This window comes from Salmo trutta, chromosome 33 (assembly GCF_901001165.1).
Source record: "Salmo trutta chromosome 33, fSalTru1.1, whole genome shotgun sequence".
Lineage (NCBI taxonomy): Eukaryota > Metazoa > Chordata > Actinopteri > Salmoniformes > Salmonidae > Salmo > Salmo trutta.
Window position 1 is genome coordinate 26963504 of NC_042989.1, and position 16296 is coordinate 26979799.

Here is a 16296-nt window from a genome sequence, read left to right on the forward strand (position 1 = left end):
AGCAGAAATCAATACATTTCTGGCAACTGATTGCTTTGTTTTTTTGTTTGTTTTGAAACTTAAAAGTATTGATTGATACAGTACTTAAGAATTTCTGTTAATTCATATATCATTTTTATTACAGGTAACTTAAAGTAATTACAATTATTAACTTTATTACTCTGATCTACAGTAACTTAAAATATACAGTATATATATCAATTTCACTCATTATGTTTAAGTAAATGTAACACACCCCTTTCAAGTAGTTTTACCACAAACTTCATGTTGTAGAACTTAATATTTTTTGTGTTATCCTTACCTCCTAGCTATTAACCTGTAATCAATTATTATAAGTTGTGACAACTAACAGGCAAATTGAGAAAACAAACTTTCTTAAATCAAAAGGTACATCTACTCAAATCTTTGTGGCAACTGATTGCCTAGGTTTTTTTAGTAGCAGTAACTCAAAGAGCACAGATTGGGGTCAATGTGGCAAAGTCTCAGTGGAGGTCAGGTTTGGGTCAATCATTTTCAATTCAGTCGATTTGCCTCTTTTGAGGAAAATATTTGAATTTCAGTGTCACGCCCTGATCTGTTTCACCTGTCCTTGTGCTTGTCTCCACCCCCTCCAGGTGTCACCCATCTTCCCCACTTATCCTCTGGGTATTTATATCTGTTTTCTGTCTGTCTGTGCCAGTTCGTCTTGTTTGTTCAAGCCTACCAGCGTTTTGTGTCTCAGCGCCTGCTTTTTCCAGTCTCCCTTTTCTCTCCCTCCTGGTTTCGACCCCTGTCTGTCCTGACTCCGAGCCCACCTGCCTGACTATTCTGCCTGCCCCTGAACCTGAGCCTGCCTGCTGTCCTGCACCTTTGCCCCTGCTCTGGATTACCGACCTCTGCCTGACCTGACCCTGGGCCTGCCTGCCGTCTTGTACCTTGGCCCCACCGCTCTGGATTATCGACCCCTGCCTGCCTTGACCTGTCATTTGCCTGCCCCTGTTGTTACGATACACATTGTCACTTCAACACAGTCTGCACTTGGGTATTACCTGAAACCTGATATTCAGTTTACTTTCTGAATTGACAGAATTTAAAATGGAATTGACCCGACCCTGACCTCCACTGCGACATTGCCCCATATGTAAGCCCCAAAATCTACTTGACAGTGCTAGGCCGTGTTACAAACAGTGGACAACATGCTTGAAAAAAGTAAGTGGTAGACCGATCCAAGTGCTGTGTGTTACAAACAGTGGACAACATGCTTAGAAAAAGTAATCTCCATGCATTTGAGCAAGGAAATAATAGAATAAAGAAAACGGCAGATCTAAGAAACACCATGACCTACAATTATTAGCCTAAATACTGCAAAGGTTCACTTATAAAGAGACGTATTTTACAGTAGCACTTCCACTGTGGTTGGGATCAATTCCTTTTCAATTCAGGAAGTAAACTAAAATGCCAATATCAATTCCAATTTTCCTCATTGCGTCCTATGAGACAAAATTAGAACTGGAATTTCAGTTTACTTCCTGATTTGACCAGAATTGACCGCAACCCTGGTGGAGGTGCTACTTTAATCATGATTACAGGGTAAGAGGATGTCACGCCCTGACATCATGGGAGGAGACGAGACCCTTCCTTGGCGGGAGTCACAGAGGACGCAGGAAGGACAGCGACGACGCCGGGGACCGCGGCCACAGAAACCCCAAGATTTATTTTGGGGGGGGGCACGAGGGGTGGTCGACTAAGCAGCGGGGAGTGCCAGAGCCCGTCTGGGACTCGATGGAACAGTGTGAGGAAGGATACCGGAGAGAGGGGTTAGCTAGGAGTATGAGGCAACGCAGGCGTTTGGAGAAGCGTGTCATCAGTCCGGTGAAACCTGTGCCGGCTCCACGCATCAGGCCTCCAGTGCACCTCCCCAGTCCGGTACGTCCTGTGCCTGCTCCCCGCACTCGCCCTGAAGTGCGTGTCACCAGTCCGGTGCCACCTGTGCCGGACAGATCATTTGCCCATAGATTAGGGATCCCCATCGTTCCAGTGGCTATGCCCTTCCCAGTTCACGCCTTAGACAGTCGACCATTAGGGTCAGGGTTGATTAAGGAGGCCACCGCTCCTCTGGCCATGGAGACATGGGACGCCGCTCATGTTCACCTTCAGCGCGCCGTACTGCGCCAGAAAGCCAGCGCAGACCATCACCGCAGTGAGGCCGGGTCTGGCTCTCGACCCGAAACCTGCCACTCCGCCTGCCCTGCCGGAAGCTGGGTCCGCGGTTTGTGGGGCCATTTAAAGTCCTGAGGAGACTGAATGAGGTGAGTTACAGGTTACAGCTTCCCCCCGATTACCGTATTAACCCCTCGTTCCATGTGCCTCTCCTCAGGCCAGTGGTGGCTGGCCCACTTCGGGAGTCTGAGGTGCGGGAGGTTCCTCCACCCCCTCTGGACATCGAGGGGGGCCCCAGCGTACTCCGCGGCGTACTCCGATTCGAGGCACTGGACGAGGGGCCTTCAGTACCTCGTGGACTGGGAGGGGTAGGGTCCGGAGGAGAGATGCTGGGTTCCGGTGGAGGACGTGTTGGACCCTTCAATGCTGCGGGAGTTCCACCGTCTCCGTCCGGATCGCCGTGCACCTCACCCTCCGGGTCGTCCCCGAGGCCAGTGTCGGCGCGCTGCTGGAGCCGCGCGTTAAGGGGGGGTACTGTCACGACTTCCGCTGATGCCGGTTCCTCTCCTTGTTCGGGCGGCGTTCGGTGGTCGACGTCACCGGTCTTCGAGCCATCGCCGATCCACCTTTCATTTTCCATTTGTTCTGTCTTGTTTTCCCATACACCTGGTACATCTCATTACATGTCGTGTATTTAACCCTCTGTTCCCCCCATTACCGTGTGTGTAATTGTTTATTGTTGAGGTTGGCACGCTTCAGGCTGGTTTGCTGGTGTCCTACTCTCTCATGCTTCTTTAAATGTCCCCTAAGGTGACTGAAAAGTACAAATTCAAAGAAAGGTTGCTTGAATGTACACAGAGGGCAGTTAAAATATGCATGCTCCTGACCTGCCCTATTCCTGACCTCTGCATTGTGGCATCGCGATAGATGAGTTTTAAGTGCATTGAGTACCTGAAATGTGCAAACACAATCTTCATAGAGACATGGCAGTCGACCCACTCTTGAGTAATGACTGTGCTTTAGACGATTGGATTAAAGTAAATGTGTTCTAGACTGAAATGGGGTTGCGCACAACTCACATTTCCAAGCCATTCTATCATCATCTGCAACCTGTAAGCAGAAGAAATGGTGTTCACTAACTGGTTATGACTAATTGGCTACATAAACGGAATAATCCAAAATTTGTTCCTGAAATCATAGGTAAAACTTTGGTGGCCTATCATTTTTAAAACTAAGAACATTTCATATCCTCTCTAGGGTCGGTGGGACGAAATCGTCCCACCTACTCAACAGCCAGTTGAATCCCGTGGCGCGTTATTCAAATACCTTAGAAATACTATTACTTCAATTTCTCAAACATATCACTATTTTACACCATTTTAAAGACAAGACTCTCGTTAATCTAACCACACTGTCCGATTTCAAAAATGCTTTACAACGAAAGCAAAACATTAGATTTTGTCAGCAGAGTACCCAGCCAGAAATAATCAGACACCCATTTTTCAAGCTAGCATATAATGTCACAAAAACCCAGAAGACAGCTAAATGCAGCACTAACCTTTGATGATCTTCATCAGATGACAACCCTAGGACATTATGTTATACAATACATGCATGTTTTGTTCAATCAAGTTCATATTTATATCAAAAAACAGCTTTTTACATTAGCATGTGACGTTCAGAACTAGCATACCCCCCGCAAACCTCCGGTGAATTTACTAAATTACTCACGATAAACGTTCACAAAAAACATAATTATTTTAAGAATTATAGATACAGAACTCCTCTATGCACTCGCTATGTCCGATTTTAAAATAGCTTATCGGTGAAAGCACATTTTGCAATATTCTCAGTAGATAGCCCGGCATCACAGGGCTAGCCATTTAGACACCGACCAAGTTTAGCCCTGACCAAAGTCAGATTTACTATAAGAAAAATGTTATTACCTTTGCTGTCTTCGTCAGAATGCACTCCCAGGACTTCTACTTCAATAACAAATGTTGGTTTGGTTCAAAATAATCCAGAGTTATGTTCAAATATCCTCTGTTTTGTTCGTGCGTTCAAGACACTATCCGAATGGTAAAGAAGGGTGACGAGCACGACGCATTTCGTGACAAAAAATGTCTAAATATTCCATTACCGTACTTTAAAGCATGTCAACCGCTGTTTAAAATCAATTTTTATGCAATTTTTCTCGTAAAAAAGCGATAATATTCCGACCGGGAAATCGTTTTTTAGTACAAAGAGAGGGAAAATAAAAGCATGGTGTCCCCTTGTGCACGAGCCTCAGTCTGATGGCCCTCTGATCGACCACCATCCAAATGCGCTAAAGTTTTTCAGCCAGCGGCTGGAATTACATCATTCAGCTTTTTCCCGGGTTCTGAGAGCCTATGGGAGCCGTAGGAAGTGTCACGTTACAGCAAAGATCCTAAATGTTCAATAAACATAGCCAAGAAGCCCAATGAATGGTCAGAGAGGGTACTTCCTGTTTGGAATCTTCTCAGGTTTTTGCCTGCCATATGAGTTCTGTTATACTCACAGACACCATTCAAACAGTTTTAGAAACTTTAGGGTGTTTTCTATCCAACGCTAACAATTATATAGTAGTAACCAGATTAAATCGGGTATGTTTTTTATCCAGCCGTGCAAATACTGCCCCCTATCCCCAACAGGTTAAGTTTGTCTTAGAAAAATACTGTTCTACTAACAAATGAAGGGATTGCATTCCCTGGGTGACCAACTTCCCAGCCTTCTCATTCTGTCTCTGTTCATTGTAGACGCCTCAAACAACTTTCTAAAGACTGTTGACATCTAGTGGGAGCCTTAGGAAGTGGACAATTATTACTACGTCACTCTGTGTTCAATAGGAAATGACTTGAAGAGAGCCCATGCATCCAGATTTCCACTTCCTGGTAGGATTTCTCTCAGGTTTTTGCTTGCCATATGAGTTCTGTTATACTCACAGACATCATTCAAACAGTTTTAAAAACTTCAGAGTGTTGTATATCCAAATCTACTAATAATATGCATATCCTAGCTTCTGAGTTTGAGTAGGAGGCAGTTTGATATGGGCACATATTTTTTCCGAAATTGTCAATACTGCCCCCTATCCCTAAAGGGCTGTAAGAGGATAAGAGTTCAAAGTTCATACCATTCACATCCAAAGCTCACGCTGAGGTTGGCTTAGTTCTGTAGTTGACATTAGTCCTTTTTTAACGTATGGACCGTCGTCCTATCGTCCTCAGAACAGGAGGTTACATTTTCGTCAAGGGCTTATATAGTGGAGGGCGAGAAGGGTGTGTTTCATAGTTTATAACCCATGTCTCTTCACAGGGGCGGGCCACTGATTGAGCAGGGCTCTAACCTTATGAAAACCCAATTCTCTCATTTGGAAGCTAAAATTACATTTAATCTTTTCACAAATAGTTTCATTTAAATTGCATTTAAATTGCACAACAATTCCATGTGAATCTGAAAACTATAATGTGTAGACTTTCACAGACACAGTTTATGTCGTCCTGTCATCAGTCATATTGTCTCAGATGACAACCGAACTGACATCATATTCATTAAGTACCAATGCATATTTTCAACTGGTTCTATTACCGAAATATGGTTCCTTTCCCCCCACTTGTTTGATGTTCCCAGACTCTCTATGTTTAACAAAGGATATTCAAGAGTCCTTCAGTAGAGTCAGAGAGAGAGGGAAGGGAGAAAGGTATTTATGGGGGGGGGTCATAAACCTTACCCACAGGCCAACGTCATGACAATTGTTTAGAGACAGATTATTTCACTTATAATTCACTGTGTCACAATTCCAGTGGGTCAGAAGTTTGCATACACTAAGTTGACTGTGCCTTTAAACAGCTTGGAAAATTCCAAAAAATGATGTCATGGCTTTAGAAGCTTCTGATAGGCTAATTGACACCATTTGAGTCAATTAGAGGTGTACCAGTGGATCTATTTCAAGGCCTACCTTCAAACTCAGTGCCTCATTGCTTGACATCATGGGAAAATCAAAAGAAATCAGCCAAGACCTCAGGAAAAACATTGTAGACCTCCACAATCTGGTTCATCCTTGGGAGCAATTTCCAAACTCCTGAAGGTACCACGTTCAGCTGTACAAACAATAGTACGCAAGTATAAACACCATGGGACCACACAGCTGTCATACCACTCAGGAAGGAGACGTGTTCTGTCTCCTAGAGATGAACGTACTTTGGTGCGAAAAGTGCAAATAAATCCCAGAGCAACAGCAAAGAACCTTGTGAAGATGCTGGAGGAAACAGGTAAAAAGTATCTATATCCACAGTAAAACGAATCCTATATCGACATAACCTGAAAGGCCGCTCAGCAAGGAAGAAGCCACTGCTCCAAAACCGCCATAAAAAAAAGCCAGACTACGGTTTGCAACTGCACATGGGGACAAAGATCGTACCTTTTGGAGAAATGTCCTCTGGTCTGATGAAACAAAAATAAAAATGTTTGGCCATAATGACCATCGTTATGTTTGGAGGAAAAAGGGGGAGGCTTGCAAACCAAAGAACACCATCCCAACAGTGAAGCACGGGGGTGGCAACATCATGTTATGGGGGTGTTTTGCTGCAGGAGGGACTGGTGCACTTCACAAAATTGATGGCATCATGAGGAAGGACAATTATGTGGATATATTGAAGCAACATCTCAAGACATCAGTCAGGAAGTTAAAGCTTGGTCGCAAATGGGTCTTCCAAGTGGACAATGACCCCAAGCATACTTCCAAAGTTGTGGCAAAATGGCTTAAGGACAACAAAGTCAAGATATTGGAGTGGCCATCACAAAGCCCTGACCTCAATCCCATAAAAAAGTTGTGGGCAGAACTGAAAAAGCGTGTGCGAGCAAGGAAGCCTACAAACCTGACTCAGTTATACCAGCTCTGTCAGGAGGAATGGGCTAAAATTCACCCAACTTATTGTGGGAAGCTTGTGGACGGCTACCCAAAAGGTTTGGCCCAAATTAAACAATTTAAAGGCAATCCTACCCAATACTAATTGAGTGTATGTAAACTTCTGACCCACTGGGAATGTGATGAAAGAAATAAAAGCTGAAATAAATCATTCTGTCTACTATTATTCTGACATTTCACATTCTTAAAATAGAGTGGTGATCTAACACCTAAAGCAGGGCATTTTTACTAGGATTAAATGTCAGGAATTGTGAAAACTGAGTTTAAATGTATTTGGCTAAGGTGTATGTAAACTTCCGACTTCAACTGTATATGACTTCAGACTTAATCAAGGTCGAACTTGACAGATATTTGTGCCTGTCAAACTATCATCAGAAGTTCTGTTTACCTAAACTCTCCCATGCATTTCATCTGAATAAAAAAATACAAAAGTCTCTCAAAATCAAAAGTGAGGTGCATGTTATGGGAACCTAAATCCTAAAACAGTTATGTTACTACAATGTTTTCACATTTCTTATTTTTACAGAACAGTACAATTATTGAATAATACTGTTCGGGTTTACAGTGTAGACATTCAATGCCAGATTTGGCAGTTTGAATTGATATTCAGTTGTTTTTTTGGTGTAATTAACATGATTTTGCAGAGTTCAAACAGACATGCAGATAAACGCAACTCTTTGTAATTTATTTTGGAAACCTGGTCACCAGGATGGATTTAATTGGACCCCTGTGTTTAAATACCCTACAGCTGAAATGTGGTCTGGCCTTCTTAAGTTACTGTAAGTAACAGGGTTAAGGCCTGAATCCAATGTATCAACATTCATCTCAGGAGAAAATGCATTACAACACATGACACACTCACACGTAGCAGAGACAAATAAAACACTACAGGATATACTGCACCATATATAGTATACTGTTACTATGATTGGTTAGTTCAATTAATATCTTAACAATTCGTTCACTGACAGTAATCCTTCAATCAAACTGGAATGTTCATTTTCTGTAAACAAAACAATGGACCACTTTAGATGTCATGAAGATATTGTTTCTGTGCAATAAATAGCATGACTAGTTTACGTTTGGTTCTCTTTGATCTCAGCGTGAAAACTGGCGCTGTATTCAGAGTCTGCACAGCATACGGTGTCTCACGTGTTCTCTGTTCTCTGATTTACATCAAAGCAAATGTGCTGAAATGTTCTGAATAACCCTCAAATGCAAAACAGGACCATCACTTCTGTGGTGCTTCATATGTTGCCCATACACATTACTAGGAGGCAAGGATGTAAGGTTTCTGAGTGAGGGGAGAGAGGAAGACCAGCTCTTTGAGAAATGTTTCCCTCAAGGCGTTATCACGTTAGGCTGTAGCAAGGGACCTGCAGAACATACCAGAACAAACATCAGTGAAGATGATCAGTGATAAAAACAGGGATCATTAAGTCCATTATTATCCATTCGGCCATCAGATTTGCCACTAATGCTCCTTACTGGACACATCACTGCACTCTATACTCCTCTGTAATCTGGTCATCTCTGTATACCCATCGCAAGACCCACTGGTTGATGCTTATTTATAAAACCCTCTTAGGCCTCACTCCCCCTATCTGAGATATCTACTGGAGCACTCATCCTCCACATACAACACCTGTTCTGCCAGTCACATTCTGTTAAAGGTCCCGAAAGCACACACATCTCTGGGTCTCTCGTCTTTTTCTCGTCTGGAACGAGCTGCAACAAACACTCAAACTGGACAGTTTTATCTGAATCTCTTCATTCAAAGACTCAACCATGGACACTCTTACTGACAGTTGTGGCTGCATTGTGTGATGTATTGTTGTCTCTACCTTCTTGCCCTTTGTGCTGTTGTCTGTGCCCAATAATTGTCTGTGCCAAATTCCACATACAGTAACTGACTACTTTCTGACAGTACGTGAAAGACCAAATGGTGGAACTTAACCTTAACAACAAGCAAGGGACACATGGAATTGTTTTCTACACATGTTCATATTTCATTCGCAGTTGGTTAGGTTTATGATCATGTACAACATTTAAAGTGTTTTCTTAGTCTTAAAAACAATTTAAGCCTCGTTTGCCAATCATGTCTATCTAATTAACTCAATGTTTGCTTACTCTAAAATGAATGTATATCACATTCTACCAGAACCACATTCATGTGGAGATGCAAAATGTGTTCCAAATAAATAGAATTTCATACCAAAACAAGCACAACTCCATTTCTCTCATTCACTCCATATGAGAATGTTTATTGCATCCTAAAACTGAAAAACAACACTTTCTTATACAGCAAATGGATGAAAACACCACAAAACATTCTTCATCATGACCAGTCTTCCCTTCCCGTTGAACAGCAGCAGGCGTTTCTCATCAGCCGCTCCGGTAGCCTTACACCGCCTCCCCCCCACCCAGAAGAAAACTCAGGGGAGCTTCGTCATCCTGCTTCTCTTCCTCTGTTGGGGGTTCTCCCCTGCTTAACACATCCCCCAGGCCCCAAGTCATGATGACCAACAGTCTACCAGCTGCTCAGAACTGTTCAGAACTAGAAGCCTATCATTGTAGAGCTGAGAGATGATTTTCCAAGGAAAAGCTGCCAGGAAAAAATGACACAACACAATCATATTTTGAAGTGAGTGTTTCCCCTCATTGCCCTCTAGGGAGAAGCGTTGGAGATCATTTGGCCAGGCAGAAAACTTTCAGGCCCCCTCACCAACACCCACACTCAGCTCAGCTACATCTGAATAAGCCCAGCTTGAAATAACCAACTGAAATGTTCTCCCTTTGTCCCAGAATGCTGCCAGTGCAAATACGGTAAGCTTCACTCAGACCCAACTGACCTTTCCGGAGGAGATGTGATGATTTGAAATGGAATGTGTATTTTCTATTATACTTCATTGCTTTGTTAAAGCTGAGAAGAAGGATTTTCAGGACAGAATTCTATGGTAATTTCTTCCTCAAAATAATCCATCTGTGAAGAGGCATCCTCTGCCTTTCCATCATTTCCCTCTCGTTAGAGACAGCCTTCATATCCACAGGCTCTGACATGTTATTATCTCTTTATCATTTAGACCAGGGGTATTCAAATTTTACTATACAAGGTCAGTAGCCTGCTGGTTTTCTGTTCTACCTCATAATGAATTGCACCCACCTGGTGTCCCAGGTCTAAATCAGTACCTTATCAGATGGGAACAATGAAAAAAGCGCAATGGAACTGGCTTCGAGGTCCAGATCTGAGATTGAGGGATTTAGACATTGTTTACGAGTCCACAATCCCAGACATCAAATCAAATCAAATCAAATGTTATTAGTCACATGCGCCGAATACAACAGGTGTAGACCTTACAGTGAAATACCTACTTATGCATCCCTAACCGACAGTGCAGTTTCAAAAAATACGGATAAGAATAAGAGATAAAAGTAACAAGTAATTAAAGAGCAGAAGTAAAAACTAACAATATATACAGGGGGTGCCGGTACAGAGTCAATGTGCGGGGGCACCGGTTAGCTGAGGTAGTATGTACATGTAGGTGCAGTTAATTAAAGTGACTACGCATAGATGACAACAGAGTGGCAGTGGTGTGGAGAGGGGAGGGGGGGCAATGCGAATAGACTAGATGTTTGACTAGCTGTTTAGAAGACTCTTGGACATAGACTTGGCGCTCCGGTACCGCTTGCCGTGTGGTAGCAGAGAGAACAGTCTATAACTAGGGTGACTGGATTCTTTGATCATTTTTGGGGCCTTTCTCTGACACTAACTGGTATAGAGATCCTGGATGGCTTGAAGCTTGGCCCCGGTAATGTACTGGACTGTTCGCACTACCCTCTGCAGAGCCTTGCGGTCGGAGGCCGAGCAGTTGCCAAACCAGGCAGTGATGCAAACAGTCAGGATGATCTCTATGGTGCTGCTGTAAAACCTTTTGAGGATCTGAGGACCAATGCCTAATCTTTTCAGCCTCCTGAGGGGGAATAGGTTTTGTCGTGCCCTCTTCAAGACTGTCTTGGTGTGCTTCAACCATGTTAGTTTGTTGGTGATGTGGACACCAAGGAACTTGAAGCTCTCAACCTGCTCCACTGGCGTGCTCGGTCCTCTTTTTCCTGTAGTCCACAATCATCTCCTTTGTCTGGGGGGGCTGAGCATGCACCCCTGAGGGGCCCCTGTGTTGAGGATCAGCGTGGCGGATGTGTTGTTACCTACCCTTACCACCTGGGGGCGGCCCATCAGGAAATCCAGGATCTAGTTGCAGAGGGAGGTATTTAGTCCCAGGGTCCTTAGCTTATTGATGAGCTTTGAGGGCACTATGCTGTTGAACGCTGAGCTGTAGTCAATAAATAGCATTCTCACATAGGTGTTCCTTTTGTCCAGGTGGGAAAGGGCAGTGTGGAGTGCAATAGACTGCATCATCTGTGGATCTGTTGGGGCGGTATTCAAATTGGAGTGGGTCTAGGGTTTCTGGGATGATGGTGTTGATGCGAGCCATGACCAGCCTTTCAAAGCACTTCATGGCTACAGACGTGAGTGCTACGGGTCGTTAGTCATTTAGGTAGGTTACCTTAGTGGTCTTGGGCACAGACACTATGGTGGTGTGTTTAAAACATGTTGGTATTACAGACTCAGACAGGGAGAGGTTGAGAATGTCAGTGAAGACACTTGCTAGTTGGTCAGTGCATGCTCGCAGTACACGTCCTGGTAATCCATCTGGCCCTGCGGCCTTGTGAATGTTGACCTGTTTAAAGGTCTTACATCGGCTGCGGAGAGCGTGATGCTCTCATGCAGCTGGTGCTCTCATGCATGTTTCAGTGTTATTTGCCTCGAAGCGAGCATTGAAGTAGTTTAGCTCGTCCGGTAGGCTCGTGTCACTGGGCAGCTCTCGGCTGTGCTTCCCTTTGTAGTCTGTAATGTTTTGCAGACCCTGCCACATCCGACGAGCGTCAGAGCCGGTGTAGTAAGACTCGATCTTAGTCCTGTATTGATGCTTTGCCTGTTTGATGGTTCGTCGGAGGGCATAGCGGGATTTCTTATAAGCTCCGGGTTAGAGTCCCGCTCCTTGCAAGCGGCAGCTCTAGCCTTTAGCTCAGTGCGGATATAGCCTGTAATCCATGGCTTCTGGTTGGGGTTTGTACGTACGGTCACTGTGGGGATGATGTCATCGATGCACTTATTGATGAAGCCAATGACAGATATGGTGTACTCCTCAATGCCATTGGAGGAATCCCGGAACATATTCCAGTCTGTGCTAGCAAAACAGTCCTGTAGCTTAGCATCTGCTTCATCTGACCACTTTTTTATTGATCTAGTCACTGGTGCTTCCTGCTTTAATTTTTGATTGTAAGCAGGCATCAGGAGGATGGAATTATGGTCAGATTTGCCAAATGGAGGGCGAGGGAAAGCTTTGTATGCATCTCTGTGTGTGGAGTATATGTAGTCCAGAGTTCTTTCCCTCTGGTTGCACATTTAACATGCTGATAGAAATTTGGTAAAACTGATTTAAGTTTCCTGAATTAAAGTCCCCGGCTACTAGGAGCACCGCCTCTGGGTCAGCCTTTTCTTGTTTGCTTATGGGGGAATACAGCTCATTCAATGCTATGTTAGTGCCAGCCTCTGACTCTGGTGGTATGTAAACAGCTACAAAGAATATAGATAAAAACTCTCTCGGTAGGTAATGTGGTCTGCAGCTTATCATGAGATACTCTACCTCAGGCGAGCAAATAGCTCGAGACTTCCTTAGATATCATGCACCAGCTGTTGTTTACAAAAATACATAGACCGCCGCCCCTTGTTTTACCATAAGCCGCTGGTCTATCCTGCCGGTACATCGTATAACCAGCCAGCTGTATGTTGATATTGTCGTCGTTCAGCCACGACTCCGTGAAGCATAAGATGTTACAGTTTTTAATACAATGGCTACTTCATGAACTAAATCCAACTCAGTTTTGGTAACGTCCTGGTACTAGTCACTATGTTTTGTTACCGTCTGTTGGTCTGTCAGAGTCCGCCATAACCCAGTGTGCATCTGTGATTACTTTGTGGCAAGTGTTTGAAGTGGGCTATGTTCCAGAGACTGTCTCTACTGGCTCTCTACTTATAATTGTTCCCCTCATTGTCAGACAATGTACTAACTTCATGTGGCTGAGACCTGCAATTATGTCTCATTTTCTCTATCGACAACACAGCTTTCATTGATGATACTCTGTATACTGTATTTGGTCTGGGATGGTAATCTACAGTATGGAAACCAGTCATCCTGCGTACTTTCTAATGACATGGACTGTATTATGTTCAGAAAATAGAGCTTCTTGAAATTAAATCTCTTGTCCTCGTTGTATTTATCGGTTTCATTCATCAAGCTTTATTGTCCAACAAAATGTACATATGATGGAACATTACATTTTTATTTGACTGATAACACACAAAATAAATTGACACTTGACTCACAAAGATCTGACTGGGTAGAGACATCCAGCAGGACCGCTATCAATATCTTGCTATATGAGCACTGATAGGTACAGTATGTGGTTAGATTAACTTTCTATTGAATAAGTATTTTATTACATTTTATTCAAAACAGTATACCACACTGCTTTGATGTACCCTCTTACAAGAATAATATCACTAAGATGCCTAGTACCTGAGCATGTCTCAAAAAGTGTTTCTCCCTGGTGTAATATGACGATACTGAATTCATATTGACCCCATGAGGACTGCTCCAAGTGGAGACAATGTCAGACACATTGGCAAGTCAAAACAGTGTCTGTCTGTATGGAGGTTCAAAGAGAGGGAAACCTAACCACAGTGATTCCCACAAGTTTCTGATTTATTATGGAACCACAGAACTGAATAAACGTTCAAAGAAAGTTTGAAAAGTTGTCTGTGTCTTTGTTAAACAATTTACATTTCATTGTAAGCTATTAATCAAACGGTTTGATTTATAGTGAGTCGTTGCATAAAGCACCACACATAATTTAACGCCAAAATGGGCAAAAATAATTGGACCATGCAAGGACATTAGACAGCCCTTGAGCAAAATGTACCCAGCATTGAAAAATGCATTAAAAGTGATTGAGAAGTAAACTTTTATTGGACCAATGATTTTAAAGAGGGCTATGAAAATCCACTGGCCACTGATGTCATTTCAACGTCTAGTTTTGATTTACATTTGGCTGAGTTGTCAACTAACATGAATTAAAAGTTAAATCCTCTGGCAAAAATGTCACAATGTCATTGAATTTAGGTTAAAAGTTGGGTCTAAAAAAGACACAATTCCCTTACTTTGATTACTTTTTGCAAATCCAATCAGTTTTCCATCTTGATTCAATGTCATCACATTGAATTGTTTTGTTCAAAGGACGTGGAAACAACATTGATTTTCATTTTTTAGTGGGAACAATAGTATGAGGAAATGACCAGATAAGGAAATTACACATAAAAACTAACATGAGAACATACATGTGGAAAATCTTTATATTTTCCTGAAACTGTGTTAATGGTCAGTGCTTTTTGAGGATGCAATATATTAACGGTTTTGTGGGGTAAAGATGCACAAACATGTGGTCATTTCAATAATTCAATAAAGGTGAATAACCTCAACTGATTCGGAGTGGAGAACTGTGGATGAAACATGTGAACTTACTTTTGGGTGAGTTTTATGGTAAGTTGAAAAATTATGAACACATTTTACTTTTGGTTACTTGGGCCTAAACATTTCTGCTCTTGTCATATACACTGCGAGGTTCTAAGTTAACCACATTAATATCAACATTACTAAACGATTATTTGACTATTTTAAGCCGTCTGTCTATTTGTAGCACCGATATTAAGTTATATTCCTCAGTCAACTCTGCTTTTCTGTTTTTGGTCTTGGTCCTTTTCTGTTTGCTTATTATGTTACCACACAGACAGCAGCTCCAAGTATTGGACAAACTATCTTTGTATTTCGCTATGGGAAAGACAGACAGTCTCCACATTGATGCTGGTTTTATATCAAGTCTGGCTTTGTATTGAATCATGCCATTTAGAATTTAGAATTTCATTGTTCCATAACACTGTAAACTACAACTCTCATCTTTAACAATTTAGATACTAAATACATCAGTTTTAATACAAGAATTAGGCTTTTCGTTTAGGAAAAAAAAAAGGTATCTTTGTAAATAAGAATTTGTTCTTAACTGACTTGCCTAGTTAAAAATGTGGCATTACATATCAGTCATTCCTGATGTAATAACCTTTTCCATGTTTTCTGTTCATCACTACACAAATCGAGTTTCTGGGCAGTTCTGATGTAAAACAAAATGGTCAGAACCACCAAAAACACACACATTGCTTGACTCAACTGAAAATGGTACAGAAAGTCTTTAATTCATAATCTGCCAAGCGACACTTAAGGAATAAAGCACTCCTTTAGATCAAGAAAGAGATTCTCCTCAAAGGTCAAGGAGGAAGGATGCAGGCAAAGAGCTCTCTAACTGTGGAGCAGTCCAGTCCTCAATCATGAATTAAAGCCTGTCCTCGTCTCAAACCTGTCCCTCCCATGTCCCACACATTTCCCAGACACTGGAAAAGAAAGACGTGTGAGAATACTGTAGAGTTCATAAGGTAGTACAATATGCAGACAACACCAGTTCAGAGCAATTCCATTTCCATTTTCTACTTTTAGTTTCCCACGTGTATAGTTACTATAATCCAGTGATAAAATCTGAGTTTCAGAATATAGATAATATGTGATGTCAAGTCTTGTTAGCTGTGCTGGGAGGCTAAGCAGCACAGCTGCCACTTACAGGAAGCCCCTGAGCAGAAAACGGCTTTTAATTGACCTTTTGTCATAAAAGTGTCATCTGATCTAATCTCATTAGTCTAGTCTGTAATTTCTCTCAGTCTGAAGTCATTCAAGTGTTTTATGCTGTTGTTTACACTCTGTGTGCTCCTGCAGAGAGAGGAGGAAAGGAGGATAGGAGGAGAGGAGTCTCCCTGTGTCCTCCATCTTGGCTCAAACAGCTTCCTCTCCAGCAGAAAGCACCACATGGAGTCTGAGACACAGCTGTGCAGATGGCTGTTACTCAGGCTGCCGCTGTTTAGATTCCTCACTCCCAAAGAAGAACTGTTTATATTTGTGAAACAAACGTCTGATCTTGTCTAAGTGTGAGCTCTGATCACATGTTTTCCCTGAAGTGAAAATCTTCCCAGATATTTCACTATCTTGTCC